Source organism: Vulpes vulpes, chromosome 8, assembly GCF_048418805.1.
Source record: "Vulpes vulpes isolate BD-2025 chromosome 8, VulVul3, whole genome shotgun sequence".
Classification (NCBI taxonomy): Eukaryota; Metazoa; Chordata; class Mammalia; order Carnivora; family Canidae; genus Vulpes; species Vulpes vulpes.
In genome coordinates, this window is record NC_132787.1 from 100228982 (window position 1) to 100251352 (window position 22371).

At 45.1% G+C, this 22371-nt stretch overlaps 1 pseudogene; it reads left to right on the forward strand.

The window, feature by feature from the left end:
- The first annotated feature begins 17936 nt into the window (after positions 1-17936).
- LOC112932108 (syntenin-1 pseudogene) lies at positions 17937-18920 on the forward strand (annotated as a pseudogene).
- Positions 18921-22371: the final 3451 nt, after the last annotated feature.

Genomic DNA, 22371 nt, shown 5'->3' on the forward strand with positions numbered 1-22371 from the left:
ATCATGAGACAGTGTAGTTTGACTGCTGGGAACAGACAGGATGCCCAGCTCTGTTCCCTCTACCCCCGTCACGGCTCTTCCCCTGATCCTGGCTGATTTTGTCATACATGTGCACAGCTTAACACTGGAGGGGACCTTCTTCACTCTCTAGGATTCTCCTTCTGCAAAGCTCTCTTTACTCAAGCATCTACCCTGTGAATACCACCTGGTTTGGTTTCCCCAGACTTCCCACTCCCATCTTGGGGTGTCACCTGCTTCAGTCTCCCTGCACTATACCACATCTCCAATTTCTCAGGGATTGCTGGCCTTCGTTACCTGGGTGTCCAATATCCTGGGAGCCATTGTTTCCTATATTTTGTCTCGTTCTTTGTTTGTTTCAGAGGAGACTGTAAATCTGGCTCTCAATTCCTCCATCTTTGCCATCATCCACGTCTATCACATCCCTAACTCTCTCATTTTGGTGGATAACATTCTGCAGCAACTTTCTTGATGGAGGGTTCATGGGAGATGAGTTTTTGAGATCTTTCAAGTCTGAATTTTTTTCTCAGCTTAGATCTGATAGATAATTTTGAAAAGAATTATAATCTGCATTTAGAAAACACTTTCTCAGGGACACCTGGGTGGCTCAGTGGTTTAGCGCCTGCCTTCGGCCCAGGGCGTGGTCCTGGAGTCCCTGGATCAGAGTCCCACATCGGGCTCCCTGCGTGGAGTCTGCCTCTCCCTCTGCCTGTGTCTCTGCCTCTCTCTCTCTCTGTGTCTCTCATAAATAAGTAAATAACATCTTAAAACCAAAATAAATAAATGAATGAATGAAATATTTAAAAAAAAAGAAAATACTTTCCCTCAGAATTTTTAACAAACTGTTTTCATGTGCTTTAGTTTCTAATTTTTTGATTGTCTTTTTTCCCCCTGAAAACTTTTGGTATATTCTTTTTATACTCCTATTATTAAGGTTTATAATAACGTGCCTTTTAAAAAAAAGATTTTTATTTATTTGTTTGAGAGAGAGAGAGCACAAGCAGAGGGAAAGGCAGAGGACAAGTAGACTCCCTGCTTACCGTAGAGCCTGACTTGGGGCTTGATCCTAGGACCCTAAGATCATGATCTGAGCTGAAGTCAGATGTTTAACCAATGGAGCCACCCAGGTGCCCCATGTCTTTTTTCATACATTGTGTTGGGCCCTTGAAGGACCCTTTCTATTAAAAAAAAAATAAATTAAATCCTTTAATTCTGAGAAATTTTCTTTTGTGCTTCCTCTGAAAATGGACTTGGGACTTTCTAAAATTCAATTAAGGGTCTTCTGATTGGTCTGGGTTCCCTCGTTCATATTTCCTCTGACATATTAGAAGCTTCCTACAAAAATGGTATGATCTTTGGCTGCACATCCTATTTAAGACTGAGGTCTTATGTAGCTTTGTGCACACGTATGAAGTTTGCTAACAAATAGGCTTTATTATAATGTGATCACCGGGGGACCTGACTGGGCCTATGGGTAAACTTTCAAATGCCAATACTTAATAGATTCTCTTTCTTGTTTTCATCAATCAATTTCTGCCATGACAATTTCTCCATTTCTCTTGCCAAAATGTACAGAGGCAGATGTGGTGAAAGCTGCGTGCCACCATTTGGAGAGTCAGGCAGAGATAGAGGCCCCGGAGCAGGTGGTGTTATCACTTTATAGTGTATATATTTTTCACTTTGTCCCCTTGCTTTCAAGACCAAACAGTATCCTATTTTCAGCTGTGCCTGGCATCTCCATGATATCCTCTGTGAACCAACTTCTTTAGGGAGTAAACTTTCAGCATTGTGCCAAAATGGGCACATGGGGGATGGGTGGGCAACTGGGCATCTAGTTGCTCTGATGAAGGCTTTTTGCTACTACTCTCGTTTTTAGCCTCATTTTTGAATCCTCACCTCCAGAGAAATTTAGGACCTCCAGTTTGGAGCCTTTCCAGAGTTTTTGGGTTCATGTCAGCTTATTTCTAGCCAGTCTACTGAAGGAAGTTAGCTTCACTTTTCTTCTCTCTTCTCAGTCAGATACCATGAGTCCATCTGTTTCTGCGTTGTCAGGAATTTGTTGACATGTCTTGTTTGCTATTGTCTGCTCTCTAGTATACTCAACCTGCTGAAGAAAGTCAGATTATTCTTCTATCTGCCAGTCAGTCACCACTAAGCCCTCTGTTTTCCAGCTTCTAAAATTTCATGGATATCTCTTGTTTGCTGTAGTCTCTTCTCCTGTTCTCTCTGTCCTTGTGGTCTGTGCCTTTTGCATTCCTTTACTATCATTTTAGTGGGATTCCAGGAGGGAGTGGAGATAATGTGTGTGTCCACGGGGCATGCACAGGAAAGAGAGGACAGGGGTCCAGACAACCAGCCTGGGAAGTGTGGGAACCTGCGGCGGTCGAGCGGATCAGAATCCACCCTGCTGGCCAGAACTAGCTCCATTGACCGGTCAGAACTAGCTCAAGGAGGAGCAAGGCAGAGGCTGCCGATGCACCAGTGAAAATATTCGAATCCCCCATCACTTAGGCCTGGTGGTAGGAATTCATTTCTTTTATTCCATGTGCATGTGTTGGCACCACCTCTGTGTAAATACAGGCCAGCCGACTCTAGGATCTCCACTCCTAACCACTTTGATTTGCTCTACATCAAGAGAGATCAGAGAGGCAACATTACCTGTTACCTTTTGAGAGGTCACAGTCGCTTCTCTCCTTGAGCTGCTCCCAACCCAGTGGCCGGAGCCCTTGTGTCCTGCCTATGTTAACAGAAGTTTGATATTAAAGCCGATGTGGGGAGGGGGGTGGGACTACTCGCTAATCTAGGTTTTCTGGTGGTGAACTTTAGATGAACAATGCCCCTTTGATCTTCGGAAGCAGGCCACCGAGTCCTGCCTACTTGGGGCTTAGAATGGGCTGTGAGGTCAGTTGGAGGCCCTATGGAGCCCAGTTTCCTTAGCTGCAGGTTGGAATGATTTGCATTTCAAAGGCTCTAAACCATGGCAAAAAAAGTACATTGGGGAAAGATTACTTCTAATTCCTAACAACTCAAAAGGGCTTGGTCATCGTTGGCCACCCAGCTGAAGCCTGTCCAAGGGTGAGTTTTAGGGTAAAATAAGAGAAGGTAAAATAAGAGAAGGTAAAATGCAGCCAAGCACGGGGAAGATGTGAGACACGGGGAGGTCGAAATGACGGGGAAAGGAAGCAGGCCCAGCTAAGATCAGTTAGAAGTTCATGTTAATATTTTACAGCATTTCCATCAATTTCCCCTCATTTCCAATGTAAGAACAGGAAGGACTTTTCATAATTTTCTGGCTGGACCCCTTGTTTCATGAATGGAGGAACTTAGGTCCAGAAGGCCAGACACCTTGTTTATGATCAAAACTGGTGCAGTACAATTAAGCCAGGATCAGAAGCCAGGTGTCCAATCTCCTTGTCTTGGATTTTTTCCCTCTGTAGCTCAACCAATCATCTTGGGACACTGCGGGCACTAGAAAAGGCTGGCCAGTTTGAGTTTGGAACTATTAATGAGGCACAGAGGAAGTAGATTATGGGGAAGAGATCTAGAATGTCTATCCCTTCAATGCCTCTTGTTTTTTGTGTGGGTTTATTTTGGAAGTTTTAGAATTTCCCCAGTGACTATGATAGAAATATGTATTAAGAGCCTTAGAACTGCATACCCTTTTCCCTAGTAGATGCATTTCCAAAAATTTATTCCCCAAAAATAATTTAGATGTGCACAAAATTCTAGCCAAAAGAATGATTCTCAGTTCTTTTGGGGTTTTCAAAACCAAAAAAATTGGAAAGAAACACTCAACAGTAGGGGCAGAATTGAGTAAATTTTGACACATCCATATAATGGATAACCACAACCACATAGCTACCGAAGTGATTTTTAAAGAATATGTTTAACAAAATAGAAAAGAAAGTTTCTCATATAAATGAAAAAAGTATGTTATAGAAGAGAATGTAGGATGTGTGCTATTTTTGGATAGATGATACAACCATGAATACAAAAATAACTAGAAATATATGTTAAAGTGTAATAGTAGGGGTCTTGGGTGTTGGGATTATTGTCTTTTTATATTTTTCTATATTTTTCACATTATCTAAAAGGAGTGTATATTGCTTTTCAATGAAGTTTTAAAAAATTTTAAAGAGTGACAACAAATTGCCAAAGAATATCAACTAGACAATTTTTGACTTGCTCTACTTATATAAAAGTGTGGTTCTTCTCAGTATTAACTCATAAACACCTCGTAATAGTTACTCTTCCAACTAATCCTGCTTGGTCAGACATTTTGTATGCACTGGCCCTAAACTTAGATCTAAAAAAAAATAATAATTGTGCTCAATTATTTTAAAAATTTTTATTTTATTTTAGATTTCATTTAAAAATTTTTTATTTAAAAAATTTTAAATTTTTTTCATGTTAATATTTTACAGCATTCCCATCAATTTCCTTTCATTTCAAATGTAAGAACAGGCAGGACTTTTCATAATTTTCTGACTGGACCCCTTGTTTCACGAATGGAGGAACTTAGGTCCAGAAGGCCAGACACCTTGTTTATGATCAATTTTTATTTTTATTTTAAAAATTTTTAAATAAAAATTTTTATTTTATTTTAGATTTCATTTATTCATTCATGAGAGACACACAGAGAGAGGCAGGGACATAGGCAGAAGGAGAAGCGGTCTCCCCTCAGGGATCTTTTTTTTTTTTTTAAGATTTTATTTATTTATTCATGAGAGACACACAGAGAGAGGCAGAGACACAGGCAGAGGGAGAAGCAGGCTCCATGCAGGGAGCCCGACGTGTGACTCAATCTCAGGACTCCAGCATCACACCCTGGGCTAAAGGCAGACACTTAACTGCTGAGCCACCCCGGAGTCCCTACCTTCAGGGATCATGATTTGGGACTTGATCCCAGGATCCTGGGATCATGACCTGAGCCAAAGGCAGACACTCAACCACTAAGCCACCCAGGTACCCGGTGTTTTTTTTTTTCTTTTTAAATCAGAGAAAAATCCCTATCAGATAATAAATAAAAGACTTTTAAAGCTTTGAAACAGAAACAAATCATTAGGGATCTTGGCTTGCAAATTTTGAACAGAGAGGCATAACTGTCCCCATCAAGTGACTTCAAAACAAAGCCTGCAGTATTAATCTTGACAGCCTTTGGATGGTTTTACCTCTTAGGCTTCAAATCAAACAGTTATAAGAATTTACAAAAGGCAAACCTGCCTGTGAGGTCTGAAGCCAACTGTTGCCCAAACAAAACCAGCTAGTACATTTGCAGGGTGAGCATATCATCCAAACCAGGCTACTTTTTAAGGACAACAATCAGAAACCGGAACTGTCTGGAGCAAAACGGGACTTCTGGTCAACCTACAGATTTGGCTTCTTTTTAAAGACATGACTGTCTGAGAGGCTGTGTGGTGTGAGAGAGTGTGGGTGGGAATGAAGGTCTTGGATGTGCCCTTGCGGGCCAGCCACCAGTTTGCCTAATGGGGAAGGTGAGGTGCAGCATGGAAAGGAATGAGCCCCAACCTACACTGCGTGGGTGCCAGAGGCAGCTCCTAACAATGATCCGAGCCTAAATACCTTTTGCTGATAGTTTTCTGTGAAGGAAACAAAATCTTTTTATCAAAGGCCACACAGAGGGTGCTAACGTTTTCAGAGGACAGGAGACAGCACAGAGAAGCCAGAGAGAGATCACTACAAAACCTGGTTTTAAATCCCAGCTGTATTTCTCTGGCTTTATGACTTTGAGGGTAGTCCCAGAGTGCTCGGAACTTCAATTTCTTCATCTTAGAATTGGAAGGGTAGTAACTATTTCCTGAGGTTGTATTGCTATGTATCGGGTACTCAATAAATGGCAACCATCGTTGTTACTTTGTTTGTGCATTGATTCTGCTTTTTAATTGTAGTAAAATACATATAACATAAAATGTAAATGGGATGCACCATTTGAGCCATTTTTGGCATTAAGTGTATACAGTGCAGTGGCATTAAATGCATTCACCTTGTTGGGCAACCATCACTGCCCTCCGTCTCCCAAACCCTTCATTACTACAAATAGAAACTCCATATTCTTTAAACATTCATGTCCCATTTTTACCCCCTTCCCCCAGCCCCTGGCAACCAACATTTTACTTTAAGTCCCTCTGAATTTGATGACTCTAGGAACCTCATCTAAGTAGAGTCACACAATATTCGTTCTTTCATGTCCGGCTTATTTTTACTTAGTAGACCATCTTCAACATTTGTCCAGGTGGTAGCCTGTGTGAGAATTTCTTAACTTTTTTTTTTTTAAGATTTATTTATTTATTTATTTATTTATTTATTTATTTATTCATGAGAGACACAGAGGGAGAGAGGCAGAGACATAGGCATAGAGAGCAGCAGGCTCTCTGCACGGAGCCCGACGCAGGACTCGATCCTGGGTCTCCAGGATCACGCCCTGAGCTGAAGGCAGATGCTCAACCATTGAGCCACCCGGGCGTCCCGAGAATTTCTGAACTTTTCGAGGCTGACCGATATTCCATCGTAATGTACATACCATATTTTGTTTATCTATTCATTTCTGGATGGATATTTGGGGGGTTTTCCTACCACTTGGCTATCGTGAACGATGCTGCTATGAACATGGGTACGCAAGTATTTGTTTAAGTTCCAGCTTTCAATTCTTTTGTGGCTATACCCGGAGGTGGGGTTGCTGGACTGTATGGTTGTGCATTACTATTGAGCGATGCTTGTTTTATCACCCTGGACAGGTTATTAAGCCTTTTTGAGCCTCATTGGAAATAATAACTGTCTCGGGCTCTATCATAAACGTAAGTCACTATATGCATAACGATGATAAATAATAATGTTGGTTAAAAAAAAAAAAATTAGTTGGTTGCTCCAGGGCTGTGAACAAGTTGGTCTGACCAAAAAGCATTTGTCCTCGTGAAGAGGCCTCAGCTGAGCTCCTCTTGCCCTTGCAAAATCCTACAGCTCCAGAGATTTCACCTCCCAGCCAGAAGTGTGCCTCACTTCCCTTCAGCAGATTGTGCTCCTGGAAAGTTGTGTTTAGTAATATTTTAAATGCTCATTATTCCAGGATCCCTGTGGTGGTTCCTTCTGTAAAAGCAAAGCTTCGTTGGAGGAAATAACAAACTCTAAATTACTTGTAATAAATTAGAGCTTTGATGTAAGAAGTTCTGACCTATGTGTAGGGCTTCACAGTTTACAAGAGGCTCTCGCCTCTGCGAGTCCTAGTCATCTGGTGGTTATGGGCCCGAGCCACGTAGGGAACCTCTCACATTGAGGAAGACGGGTCGAGGATTGCAGCAGAAGAATAAGACTTTGGGGACCCAAAGCCCTGTCTTCATATTCCTTCCCTGCTACCAACTATGCAACCTTAGCTAAGCGACTTCTCCTCCCTGGGCCTCAGTTTTCTTACCTGGAAAATGGAGATGATCATGATGTCATGCCACAGTTGAAAGGATAAAATAGAAGAGAAGAGCTTAGCGCATGGTAAGGATTCCAAGCAGGCCGTCCTGCTGGAGCATGACCATTACATTCATATGAAATCTCAGAAGCCGTGTGCTAAAAGGAATTATTTTCATGAGGGTTTCAGACCAGCAAAAATAGTTCTTTTTCCCACAGAAACATCAGTAAGAAAAAGTCTTCCACTATCAAATATTTATAGCTCTCAAGCAATCCTTGTGTTCCATTCCAGCGGTCTGGCGAGCCAGCGACTTCATTTTACCATCACCACTGCATGCCCTTACTCCTTTGTCACCTGTTCTTTATAACAAGAAAGTACAGACTTCTACAACCAACAAGATGTTTTTTTTTTAATGGGAACAGTGATCGGCATACTGCAAATTGTGCTCCCTGAGCAATAGCTTAGTCTCCAAAATAAAATCTCCAAAATAAAAGCCAGAAGTGGTTTTCTCTAGCAGGGGCTGTTCCTGCCCTGATCACTGGAAGGGTAGCTGTCCCGCCATCTCCGTAGCACTTTATGGAACCTGCACATTCTTCAGATTCCCCCAACCCTCTAGATAGGCAGCGTAGGGACCATTGTCCCGATTTACAGTCCAAAAACTGACTTCCAGAGTGGTGAGGTCAGTTGCCCCGGGAGACCCAGCTGATAGGTGGATAAGGTGGTATCTTCTCTCTCCACACCAGGTCTGGGGACCCCAGAGCTGGGGGTGTCCCTGGATGGCCCCTCTTTCCTTCCCCTGTCCAGAGCCACCCTCACAGCCTCCAGTGGGGGGCTCCCTGTCCAATGTTGTTGTGACAGGCTGTGGCCAGAGAGGGCCCTTGGGGGGCTGGGGGCTGGGAGCTGGACAGAAGGAAGACCCCTGTTTGTGGAACAAGCAGATCCTGAGTTCATTAATAAGTAATAATAGTCATTCTTGATGTTTCAGAGGCAACTGTGCAGCGCCCGGGGAGGCAGCTGTCTGCCTATAGGCCTGAATGGAATTCCTTGGTTTTGGAAATAGCCTGGAGCACAAAGCACCCTTATCTCTGGCGAGGCAGCTGAGATTTTGTGGGCTCCTGCTCCCTCCTCTGGGCTTGGCTTGCCTCACCCTCCGGGGGTCACCGTCCAGGCCCAGAAGCCCAACGAGGCAGGGCCTCATAGATCAGCCGGTGGCCCACCTAGGCACATATGGCACTTGGTGTCTTCTAAGCATGTTGAATGAAGACAGGTAGCCCTCTAAGCTCACCGTTTCCACCTGCGAGGTGGGTGTGATAAAAGCACTCAACTCAGCTCTTCTGAGTCAAGGGAGAGCAATCAGCCAGACAGCCTGAGAGTATGGGAACGTCCAGAGGGTTGGTGGCTGTCGCTATTCTGGCTCTGCTTAGGAGGGGTGAAGGGAGGAGGTGTCCCCAAGATCTCCTACCTGAGACTGGCCTTGAAGGAGGCGACATGTGGGACCATCTGGCAGAGGGAGGAGCAGCCTAGGAGGTGGAGGGGCCGGCCAGGGTGGGCAGCTGAGCCGGCCGTGTGCAGGCCGCAGGGCCCTCTTCCCGAGGACAGGTGCTCCCTGCTGCTCCTCCCGTCCTCCCAAACTCAGCTCGCAGCACATGAGTGGACGGGCACACTGGCCTGTCAGCCCCAAACTTCCCGCCACTGAGACGCCCGCACAGCGAGTCACAGCCACACTTCTCATGCCTCATGTGCACACAGGTTGCCCGGGACTCTTGTCGAAATGCGCAGTCCGATGGGTGGGTGGGCCTGGGCTGGGCCGGGGACTCTGCTGGTCCCATTGCTCGTGGGGAGGTCGAGGCTCCTGGTCTGGGCGTGGACGCACTCTGGGCAGCTGGCTGAGGAGGCCCCAGCGACGCTCCTGGAGCTTCTGGCTCCCGGGAACCATGGTCAGTGGCTGGAAATGATTCTTCTTTGTCTGCCCATCGTGTGTGTGTGTGTGTGTGTGTGTGTGTGTGTGTGTGTGTGTCCCTGCTTTCCATTAACCATCTATCTCCCTGCTCCTCCCTTGTGGCCCTTTTTCTTGGATTCCCACCCTCCGACTCTGTTCCTGTTTGTCTGGGTGGCATCTCTCTGGCTGTGTGTCTGTCTCTCACCTGGGTCTCCCCCTGCCTGCGGGGTGCTCAGGTCTGGGATGCTGTCGGTCCCCCAGGCTGCCTGTTGCAAAGCTCTTCTGGGCTCTGGCAGACGAAGGGGCTGTGGTCACGTGCAGGGAGAGCAGCCGACGGCTAACAACTGGCTGCCAGCTGGTCACAGCTGGTGACAACTTGGGCAGGCCTGGGCGTGGGAAAACACAATCCAGGCAGCAACAGATGGGAAGGGGACCACACTCAGGAGACAGCCGACGGACTGCCACACAGCCTACGAAGGGCAGAGCCCGGGCCCCTACTCCTGCCAGCCCGGGGCCACTTGACCACCCTGCCTTTCCCACTCCCGACTTCCCCTGCAGCTCCGGGTCACGGCGGGCCGCCCTGTCTTGGGTCTCCCTGCTGCAGCTGCTCCCTGCTCCTGCTGATGCACAATGTGGATTTTACTCGGTGGGTTCATGACGGGTAAGAAGCAAACGGCGGCGTACATCCGCGAGGGCACTTACCTGGAAGCTCTGGCCACGAGCCTTGGAACAGCGGGCAGACTGTGGGGGACGCGTGCTGCGAAAGAGGGGTGATGGTGTCACGTAGGCGACATGTCTAGAAAGCTAGTGTCCATCGTGAAGATTGAATGGGTAACCAGGGTGCCTGGCAAACCGCAGCTGGCGTAAGACACAAACGCCTGTCATCATCGTTAATGTCCCTTTATTTTATTTATTTATTTTATTTAAGATTTTATTTATTTATTCATGAAAGACACAGAGAGAAAGGCTAGAGACGTAGGCAGAGGGAGAAGCAGGCTCCAGGCTCCAGGGAGAAGCAGGCTCCAGGCCTGATGTGGGACTCGATCCTGAGACCACAGATCACGCCCTGAGCCAGGGGCAGGTGCTCAACCGCTGAGCCACCCAGGCGCCCCTAATGTCCCTTTAAACACTAAAATTGTATTCTGAATATTTAATAGAAATGATTCTACAGTATGTTGGACACCGGATGTTGGTTATACATGCTCTCGTAAAAGATTTTTATTGAAAAATATTAAAATGCTGCAAATGGCCTTTCTTTCTTAACCCAGGGACATGGGGCTAATGAAACCAAGAGCATGTCCAGGTGCTGGCAGAGACAGGCACCCAGGGGTCGGGCTGCTTGCTCCCACCACCCTGCCCCAACCTCTTGGCTTCCTCTCTTACTCGGGGCTGGTGAGTCTGGGCCGCTCGTGGCTGCCTCCAGGAATCCCTCCTAGTCTGCTGCTGCTAACAGCTCAGCAAGCCGAGAACCAGGGCTGCCAGAACTGGGGGCCAGTAAGAGTGGGCTCGGTGAGGCCAAGAGGAGTTTTGAACAGTAAAGGGTTGTTCAGGAGCTCGTTAATTCTTATTTATCTGGTTTTGGCTGATATTGTGTGGGTGTGCTCTGTGTGTGTGCATGTGAGAGAGAGAGACAGAGAGAGAGACAGAGTCACAAACCGGCCACTTCCCCAGTAGCTCGGAGCCCAAGGACGCCCGCACTGGTGCCCTAGCCTGATGCTGGAGTTCATTGCATAGCTGAGGGCTGGACTCCCCAGGGACCTGACCCATGCCCTCTAGAGGAAAGCCCAGGTAGCTTTCCGAGGCCTGCCTGTCTCTCCTCGCGGCTTCCACTCGTCTTGCATTTCCCCCAACATTCCTGGCTCTCCCCCGCATGGAGGACTTGGCATGCATTTTTCCCTCCACCTAGAATGTTCTTCCCATCACCCATGCCCATCTTCAGAGAGGCCTTTGCTCACCATCTTCCCCTGTCCCAACCAAGCAGGTCCCTCCTTTTGGGGCCATTCACCACTTTCCCTCTGTGTGTTTCCTCCTGTAGCATGCATCACAACTTAGAATGATTGCATATCCCCTTTTGCTTATATCCTGCCCCCTTCCGCTCCCAACCACACTGGAAGCCCCGTGTGGGCCATGGCCGTGTCTGGTGTGCTCACTGTCTTATCTCCAGCACGGCCCTCTGGCCCATTACATATTCAGCGAGCGAATAAACACCTGTGCACACCTCAGAGGTCCTGGCCTCACGGAGCAAAGAGACTTTCCACAATGATGGAAAAGGTGGAAGCGTCCTTAAAGAAGGAACCGTCTACCACGATTTACTGAGTCCTCGGCTCAGCTTGCTAAAGAGGAAGCACATGAGACAGTCTCCCTCCCGAAGAGGTCTGTGGTCTAGTGGGGAAAGCTCCCGGGTACAATGGCTCCTCCAAATACTCCTCCAAAACTTGGCAGTGCAAAGCAACCATCGATCGTGCTCATTGATTCTGTAGGTTGAGAGTTGAGACAAGGACAACTTGTCTCTGCTCCGTGGAGTGTCAACTGGGAGACTCAAAGTCCGGGGTCTGGGATCATCGAAAAGATTTGTTCCCTTACCTGTCTGGTGGTTGATGCTGGTTATTGTTGGCGGGGTGGGGGGGCTCTGTCCCCTTCCATGGGCTTCTTCAGGTGGACTCCTCTGTGGCCTACTTCAGGCTTCCTCACAGCTGATTTCTTTATTTTATTTTATTTATTTAATTAATTAATTAATTTATATTGGAGTTCAGTTTGCCAACATATAGCATAACACCCAGTCCTCATCCCATCACAGCTGATTTCAAAGACAGGCATCACCAGGGGTCCTAAGAGACACCACACTGCCTCTTACCAGCTCCAAAATCCTATGGCATTGCTTCTGCTACGTTCTACTCAGCAAGGGCAGTCACAGCACCCCACTCACCTTCAAGGTGAAATAAATTCGACCACTTGACTGGGAGTGGCAAAGTTCCAGAAGGCTATGGGGGACTGAAAACATGGCCAGTTTGGGGAAGGGCAATTGGCCATCGGGAGATGATAAGCAATCATATAGGATGAGAAGAGGCACCAACATCCTCTGAGATTTCGCACAGTGGGAGCAGTCTGGGGCCACTATAGTAATAATCGTGGTAGGAATAAGCATCCTTCACAGCTTACAAAACAGTTTTACACCGATATTTTAAAATCCTGGGTGCAAACCTCCCAGGCCTGAAGTGTCAGCTCTACACGGGAGAAAGCCGAGGGTCACGACAAGTGTGTGTGTGGGGGGCTCCAAAGCCTGGACACAGTGGAGTCAGCTCTAGGCGCATGAGATTCTGGGTTATGACCCCCCGGCCACACCGCAGATCTGATGACAGACAGGCACAGATAGGATTTCAGATTCTTTAGACCAGGGGAGAGATGTTGACAATTTAATATCATTTTGCACTTTGCAGCTGGTGTGAAAACAGACGTTGGGCTCTGGGAAGTTTCTGTGATTTCCTCCCACAGACACCCTGCCATCCCCCAGGCGGCTTCTCCTGTGCCCGTGGATGATGAGGCCCTGCCAGCCCAATCTCCAAGCCGAGTCATGAAGTCCCGTCCCATCTGAAGAGCCAGCTCCACTTTCTCACGAAGCGTGGTTTCGAGAAAGCGCACACTGATTACTGGGGCACTCGTGAGCCCTTTGGGGTTGGCACAACTGTGTGGCTGCTGCTTTCTGGCCCAGGGAAAAGAGAGAGGACAGGACACTTCACCCATGTGAGCTTCAGTGTTTTGTGCTCTGAAAAACAGGAACAGTACCCGCTGCCCTGCCTTGCCCCCATGTTACTGGGAGAGTAAAATGGGGAGATGGAAGGCAAGGTGACACGTGAGCCACCAAGCCCTGTGCACACCATCTGCTGTTGGCTGATAAAGGGACTCACTGGGGGAAACCCACACTCTTCTTTTGGGGTTCAGATTTTGAATGTGTCTCTAATGGGAAATCTGTGTGTATTACCTTAGGTGAAGCCAGCTGCTATGACAAATCAACTGAAAAACGTGCAATGACTCAAATCAAGTAGAGCGTTTTGTCTTGTTTTGTTTTGTTTCTCACCCACGTCAGGTCTAAAATGGGTGTTCCTGGTGGTTTTCCTGCAAGTGCCCATTCAACAGCCAGGCTCTATCTCCAGGACCTGTAATACGTGGCTTCCCATATGCTCGTAGGCGTCCGGCCCTGGAAGGCAAAGGGGAGTAAGAGATCCCTGCTCTTGGCTTCCTTGGCTCAGAGGTGACCCACATCCCTCGTGCACGTTCCACTGGTGAGCACTGTCATGTGGCCCCATCTAGAGGCAAGGCGTCTGAGAAATGCAGTCTCTGCCACAGTTGTAATTCTGAGTATCTTTTGCTCTTTATGGTGGGGAAGAGGAAGCTTTCTTTAAAGCTTTTGAACAATTTTTCTCTGCTTCTGTTGCACACGCTCACACACCCATGCACGCATATGCATGCACGCACTTCCTGCACTCTAATTGTCTGAGCCCTAGGCCTGGTGACCCAGTGCACTCTGACCTTCCTGGCCTCCTCCCTCTGAGCCCGAAATGCCAACCAGTTGCTCCCTAATGAGTGGAGCTGGCCATAAGCATGCTGGCACACTCTTCCTAGAAGAGACAAATCCAACTATAAAAGGCCTGGCAAGGATCTTGGGACCACCTCAGAGCCACACACCACCCAGTGATGGGACCCAGTTTTTCTGGCCCATTAAGCTGTTCTGTGCGTATTGGTTGCACTCAGGTCAACAGCTGGGATGGTCAGCAACATCTGAGTTTGCTTCATTTGTAGGTCAGCATGGGAGATGGGGCTGGAATGAGACCACCATCCCTGTGGGGATTGGGGGTAGTGGCTTGGGGGGCCGGGGACAATGCAGCAGCGATCAGGGCCATGCAATCAAGAAAGTCAGCAAAGCCAAATGCCTCACAGAGAGGCAGAGTTCCGGGAGCCAGGAGCAGAATCTGGAAGCCAGCCCTGGGCAAAGAGGGTGGAGGAAGGTGGTGAAGATGGGCACCAGGCAGCTGGGGCAAAACGAGGTCTGTCCAGAGAAGTGTACCTTCCCTCAGGGTCACCCTCCTCAGAGTCCCCTCCCCACTTCCTCCTGCCCCAACAGGTAGCCATTTTCATCTCTTTTATATTATTTCTTCCATTTAAAAACAAACAAACAAACAAACAAACAAACAAACAAACAAACAAACAAACCATGGGCCAGTGAATTAGTACCTACACTCGAAGCACTCCGTCCCCTGATAAGTAATAGCACCATGTACTTTTCTTCATTTGGCTTTTCACTCAATAACATATTCTAGAGAGGTCTCTATGTCAGTGTTGATACTTCTTATTCCATCTTCTGATCCCATAATACTCCACTGCACGGATAGATCAGAGCTCATTCAGTTATTCCCCTACCGACGGAAATATGGATCATTTCAAGTCTTCGGGTGTTAAAGATGTGATCTATCTCAATTTGGACAGATGGCCTCTCTTCCAGAATATGTATACTTCCTCAGCCCTCAGAATTCAGTCAAGTCACCCCTGAGAAAGAGACACCTGATCTCAGACCAGGACAGGTGTGACCCATGTATCCTTCCCCCACCCCACCCCACCTCTTCCATCTGCAAGTGGAGGAGACCAAATGGAAGTGCTTAACCAACCAGCCTTGGTCCCCAAATGTAATAAATCCCTCCTAAGGGTCGTCTAGCTTTGGATTCTGGGCTCCTGCTGCATAACTTCACTTCGGGTGGCGATGCGAGAATGCGTAAGACCATCTCTGTAGGTTGATTCTGGCTTTGCTGTTGCTGACTGAATTTTAAATGACAAGCTACGTTGTGAATACAGCTTCAAAACGCATTTCATGTTATTTTTGTGGGATCTGGAGACGGAGAGGATTTCAACATGTGGGGGCTCAGTTGGAGCTCTGACCCGAACTCTGCAGGTCTCTTTACATAATTTTTGTTATAGAACATTTCAAAGACACACATCCCTTCATTCATCCACGACCTCACTTCAACATTATCAACATTTTGCTCATCTTCTCTCATCTGTTTAGACTCTTATTTTTCAAACTTGCCGGAGTGTTTGCAAGTAAGTTCTGAATAACATATAATTTCACATAAATTATGTAGCACTTAAAATTTTTAAGTTTAGAATTAGATATTTTATTCACTTGGCCTAAAGCATAAGCTTTTCACCCACCTCCTTCCTTCCCAGATGTGACCAGTGTCATCTGGCTCTTGTACATCGCACCCAGTATATTTGCTGCATGTTCCTAATTTGTCACCCATTTGGAGCAGAGATTTTTCCATATGGGCTCATAGAATAAACTCCTTTATTCTTTTTTTATGATTATATATTATTTCATTGTAGGGATATATCATAATTCATTTAATTCATTCCTTTCAGGTGATTTCTCTTCTTTTGCTATTACGAACACCACCACAGTATACAGCCTTGCCCACCTCACACCTGGATCAGTGTTTTTGAAGAACCCTGTGTGCCGGTCCACAGTCTGGCCCCATTTCCTCCCACCTCAGAGTTTCCTTCCCCTCCAAATGTTCGTTTCGGCGCTGTCTTGATTTTCTTTGGAGTTTTGCCACATATGTTTGTGTCTTTACACAATACCTTGCTTCCATGACTTAGAACTTTATGTAAACAGAAACATGCACCATGCACGCTACTCTGTTGTACTAGTACGTCATGAATTTAACTAGTCCTTATTGACAGACTTTGGATTGCTTCCGGTTTTGCTACTACAAACAATGCTGCCCTGACCACTCATTTTAGTGTCTCTATGCGCACAGCTGGAAGAGTTTTTTTTAGGGTATTCACCTAAAAGAACCATGGGAGTCTATGAAGACACTTGTCATGGGATGCCAAGTTACTTTCCAATGTGATTGGACCAGTTCATCCCCCCACCATCAGCACATAAATATCCTGGCTGCTCCAACTTCCCCAACAATTGATATTTTCAGACTTTAATTTCTGCTGCTCTGGCAGGTGTGAAATGTATTTCATTATGATTGAGAATTGCTTTTCCTAACTGGTAATCAAACTGAGCATCCTTTGGTATCTTTATTGATTATAGAAGAGTCTTGGTAGGTAAGGTGCCTCGAAGTCTTTTGCCAAATTTTCAGTGGGGTTTATTTTACTGTGGAGATAATAATTAATGCTTTATCTGTTACATGAAATGAATTCTCCAAGTTTGTGGCATTTTCCCCTAAGTTTTGAGAGTCCTTGTTTTCTCTTTACGGTGTCCTTTGTTTTTTTTTTTTTTTTTTTTAATGATAGTCACAGAGAGAGAGAGAGAGAGGCAGAGACACAGGTGGAGGGAGAAGCAGGCTCCATGCACCAGGAGCCCGATGTGGGATTCAATCCCGGGTCTCCAGGATCACGCCCCGGGCCAAAGGCAGGCGCCAAACCCCTGCGCCACCCAGGGATCCCTACGGTGTCCTTTGAATAGAAATTTTACACCTTATATAATCAGATTGATTTACCTTTTTCTTTATGATTTGCACATTTTGTTATATGTGTATCTTGTGGTTTGTTCAAAGAAATTCTTTCCTTTTTATTTTTATTTATTTTTTAAAGATTTTATTTTTTAGTAATTTCTACACACCATGTGGCATTCAAACTTACAACCCCAAGACCAAGAGTCATGTGCTCTCCTGACTGAACCAGCCAGATGAGCCTTTCTTTCCTTTTTTTAGATCAAAAATATACTCTCTTGAACTTCCCTTCTAAATATTTTATAGATTTATCATTGCTAGTTATATCTTTAATTCACTTGGAATTTATTTTTGTGTATGGTGTGAGGTAAGGGGTCTAATATCATATTTGCCATATAGGTAACCAATCATCCCAACACCATTTATTATAATTCCATCCTTTCTCCTTTGGCTTGCAATGCCTGCCCTGTCATCAGTCCAGTTCTTTGTCTGTGTGGGTCTGGTCCTGGCTCATCAGTCTACTCTTGTCTGCTCAAAAATCAGCCTAACTATTTTTGAATGGACACTACATTGTCTTTATTAGCATGGTTAATGTATGTTTCTATCTGATAAGATTTGCCATCTCCCTCACTTTGTTCATCATCTTCAAAATTGTCTGGGATATTCTTGGCCTGTGCTTCTGCATATGCATTTTAGACTGAAGTGTAATTCTAAAATGAAGGTAGTTTCTACTTCTTAGGGTGTTGTGAGGGTTGAACCAAATGATGTATGTGAAGTCTACCATAATGAATAGGTACTTGGTAAACTATTGGAGAATCAGCTGGTGGAGTCACCTTGCTCTTGCTGCCTGGGTCTGTTCCCATTATCAATGGTGTGACAGTCTGATTCTTCCCAGAAAACTACAATGATGGGAGTGAGAGAGGAGATGTGAGAACCCTGCAAAGTGCAATTCGTATGACAGTTTGCATTCACCCCTCTGGGATAACCAAGCAGTTATGGTTGTGACTGCATAGTCCTCAGATAAGTGATAACTGACCCTGAAGAGCTCACCAAATACTGTGCAAACTTAGAGAAAGTCAACAGTCCTTTTTTATAATTATTTTTTTAGGGAGGTGGCGGCGGGTCCTGCGACCGAGAAAAATCCTGCAAAAATGTCTCTCTACCCAACTCTTGAAGACCTGAAGGTAGACAAAGTTCTTCAGGCTCAAACTGCCTTTTCTGCAAACCCTGCCAACCCAGCAATTTTGTCTGAAGCTTCTGCTCCCATCTCTCAAGATGGAAATCTCTATCCTAAACTATATCCGGAGCTGTCCCAGTACATGGGCCTGAGTTTAAATGATGAAGAAATCCGTGCAAATATGGCCTTCGCCCCTGGAGCATCAGTTCAGGGGCAGTTGGTAGCAAGACCTTCCTGTATGAACTATATGGTAGCTCCTGTAACTGGTAACAATGTTGGAATTCGTAGAGCAGAAATTAAGCAAGGGATTCGTGAAGTCATTTTGTGTAAGGATCAAGATGGAAAAATTGGACTCAGGCTTAAATCAATAGATAGTGGTATATTTGTTCAGCTGGTCCAGGCAAATTCTCCAGCCTCGTTCATTGGTCTGAGATTTGGGGACCAAGTACTCCAGATCAATGGGGAAAACTGTGCAGGTTGGGGCTCTGATAAAGCTCACAAGGTGCTCAAACAGGCTTTTGGAGAGAAGATTACTATGACTGTTCGTGACAGGCCCTTTGAACCATGCATAAGGATAGTACTGGACATGTTGGCTTTATCTTTAAAAATGGAAAGATAACATCCATAGTGAAAGATAGTTCTGTAGCCAGAAATGGTCTTCTCACAGAACATAACATCTGTGAAGTCAATGGGCAGAATGTCATTGGGCTGAAGGACTCTCAAATTGCAGACATACTGTCAACATCTGAGACTGTAGTTACTATTACAATCAGGCCTGCTTTTATCTTTGAACATATTATTAAATGGATGGCACCAAGCATTATGAAGAGCCTGATGGATCACACCATTCCTGAGGTTTAAAAGTCATGGCACAATGGAAACTTCACCGAACTTCTCCGGTTTACTTCTTGGGCAACTTTATATTATGCACATGAATCTTTCCAGGAGCCAGAGTGCATATGCGGCATGATGAAGACCTTTCTATCTTACATTATGGCTGGGAATCTCACTGTTTTGATTGGATATCTTGTTCACACTTCAAGATTGTCGTAGCCTTATCCGGGTTTTACAGATGTGAAACTTTGGACAGATTTACTGATTTTTCCTAGAGTAGTTTCTCTACTGGAAACCTGATGCTTTTATAAGCCATTATGATTAGAGTGACTGATACAGTCTTGGCTCTGTGTGAGAACCAATCACCTTTATCTTACATATCAAGTAGTTCTGTTCATATTACTTTAGTTCTGTGGTATAATTGCGTTTTTAATGTGTTGCCATAGTACATGTAGAATGACTGCTTTTGATGCTTTTTTAGTTCTGTGGGTGTGCGTGTGCGCGCGCGCGTGAAACACCAAGTACACTGGTTTCGTTCCATGTAAGCATTATACAGTGTATATAGGTTGTAAGAGATTGTGTTGGTCATCATTAAATTGTAACTACCTTCACTTAATATGCTTGAACTGTCGCCTTAACTGTGTTAAGCATCTAGAATAAAAGCCAAAATAGAACTATTGCTGCCTTTCTAAAACCCAAAATGCAGTTCTATGTTAAACTGAAATGTACACTAGCCCAGAACAATGTAATGATACATACTGAGCTATATAGCATAGCTGCTTAGTTGCATTTGAGATTTTTCTAGTCATTGTGGAATGGAAATCTCTTTCTTCTAAAAGTTACCGGTATTAGTTTCTGAGAAATGAATCACTATGTATTAAATGTAAAAATTCTTGTACCAAATAGGATAACTATTTTGACTTCCTTTATTCACTTGTAGGTTAAGTGGAATAATACCTAATTTTGTCATTTACTCTTAAGTTCTGTAACCTACCCTCTGAGATCGTCTTAGGATGTTTCCCAGGTAATCTGTTCCATTTTCTGACCCCTCCCTACAAACAAAATGGCAATGACACTTTATCCTGATTTTTTTCTTTTTGGTTTATGTCTATTCCATTTTAATTAAATACATATAAGTAAAAAAAATAATTATTTTTTTTTATTTTTTGTTTTTTAAAGATTTTATTTATTTATTCATGAGCAGCAGAGTCAGAGACATAGGCAGAAGGAGAAGCATGCTCCCGCAAGGAGCCCAACTCCATCCCAAGACCCTGGGATCACAATCTGAGCTGAAGGCAGGTGCTCAACCACTGAGCCACCTAGGAGTCCCCAGTCCCATTCTCTTTAAGAAGGATTTTCTAGTTTCACTGACACCATGAAGGCTTTTCATGCACTTGTTTTTCATCTTAATTGCATACACACGCTTAGCTCACTGAAATAATCTGCCAGAGATTGTTCCTGGGCACCAAGCTGTGCAGGAAGGAACCAGAAAGATTGGTTATCATGGGATAGTTGTTCCTGTAGGGGAGAAAAATCTTCCTTCTACCCTCTCAGGTTCTGTGACTGGGCCTACAAATTAAATGGATAAGAGATTAACAGGAGGAAGGTACACAAGTTTTATTTAATATTTGTATGATTACATGGGAGTCTTCAAGAGGAAAACGAAGACCTGAAGAAGCATTAGGCCAAAGGCTTATATACTTTTTTCCACAAAGAATAATAAATCATGAAGATGTAAAAGACAAAAGGGCTTGGACTGAGGACAGTAAATTGTGTGACAGTGACTGGGAAATGTATACAGGAAGCTAATAGAAGATATGGGCCATTTCAGTTGGTTTGTTTGTACAGGTCCATTTTGGCATTGACGCCAGTCTCCAGTGATAAGAATGTTCTTCTCTTCCTAGTAGAGGGAAGGCACTTTTCTCATGGGAAATCTTAGGACCTGCAGTAAGGTAGAAAGGGGGAGGTCAGAGAACCCTCCCTATTTCTGCTGTTTCTCAAATGCCTTTAGGTCAAAATAACCATATGCCAAGATGACGTATTCTGGGGTGGCATGTGTGAATCCCTTCACTCCCCAACTCCCAGCTACCTTTAAGAGGCTTCCAAGCTTCACTAGCAGCCTGTGATCCCCATCACTCACCATGAGATACCTGTCCTACATTTGGACCATCTCGCCTGCTGGGCAGCAACCTGGCCTTTGCTCCTTGTTTGCAGAGCCCATTAAGATGTTGTAGTGTTCATGTCTCCCGCCATATCCCAGCCAGTCCTGTTATGACCTTGGCGGCAGTCAGAGCTGGAGGAAGAATGCTGGTTTGGGAGTTTGAAGCCCTGGATTCAAGACCCTTCTTGGCTCTGTGACCAGGGCCATATGATTTCTACCACCTGCTGTTCCTCTTCTTAGAGTTCCACACTGTTCTTGTCCTAGACTCCTTTGGGCTGGGAGCGGGGGGAGGATATTGCTTTTGATATAAGGACCTCTCTTCTTATTTTTTTTTTCACAGGTAATCCATCCATCCTATTGCTGAGAAGGCTCTGCTGTGTCTACTCTACCTAGAGCTAGTCCTTGTTTGTTTGTTCTAATTAACAGGGAATGGCTTTTCTTTCAGTTTTGTGTGTCAATTCTTTCTTTAATCCTATCTCATTCCAGTCTGAGGGTGGAGGGATCTACTTGGCTGTCTCCCTGTCCTGCTCATGTTCTGATGACAGGAGTCCTGTTGCTAAACTCCAGTTCCCATTTTCTGGATGAGTCGCTTCTGGATCGGCATCCGAGTTGAAACAGATTCCTTCATTGGGCAACAATATATGTGGTGAGATAAAATCTCTGGGTTTTCCTTTTTTGCAGACTCCTCTGCCACCTGGGCTCCTTTTAGTAGACACAGGCATCCAGCTCTTTGGGAGTTTAGGGCCATCCCAGCAATAATGCAAAGAGGAACAAACCATATCTATTGCTTTGCTTATTACTTTCAAACTAGGCTCTTGCAAAGCAAAAATGTAATCCCTTTTATTATTTTAAACAAATTTGGACAGATAACAATGGAGAGACTGACACCTGAGTGAAAGTCATTGAGCAGGCAGGTAGAAAGAGTAACAGGTAAAATAATGTAAGCATTAACTCAGAGGTCTCCGTATTAATTAGTTAGTATTACCTAATACAGACACCTCTCTAGCACAGACTTAAAGAGGTTTTGGTGAAAGACTGCTCTGTATGAACCTGTGAGGAACTAGCTCTTTGACCCTGAAAAAGCTACTTAAACTTTTTGTCAGTGTTTTTAAATTGTGGAATATAGGGGCACCTGGGTGGCTCAGTGGTTGAGGGTTCCTTCAGCTCAGGTCGTGATTCCGGGGTCCTGGGATCGAGTCCTGCATCAGGCTCCCCACAGGGAGCCTGCTTCTCCCTCTGCCTATGTCTCTGCCTGTCTCTCTGTGTGTCTCATGAATAAATACATAAAATCTTAAGAAAAATAAATTGTGGACTATAACAAACACAAAAAGGAGGGGAAAGAACTATCAATGTAGAGCAACATAAATACATTTAGAG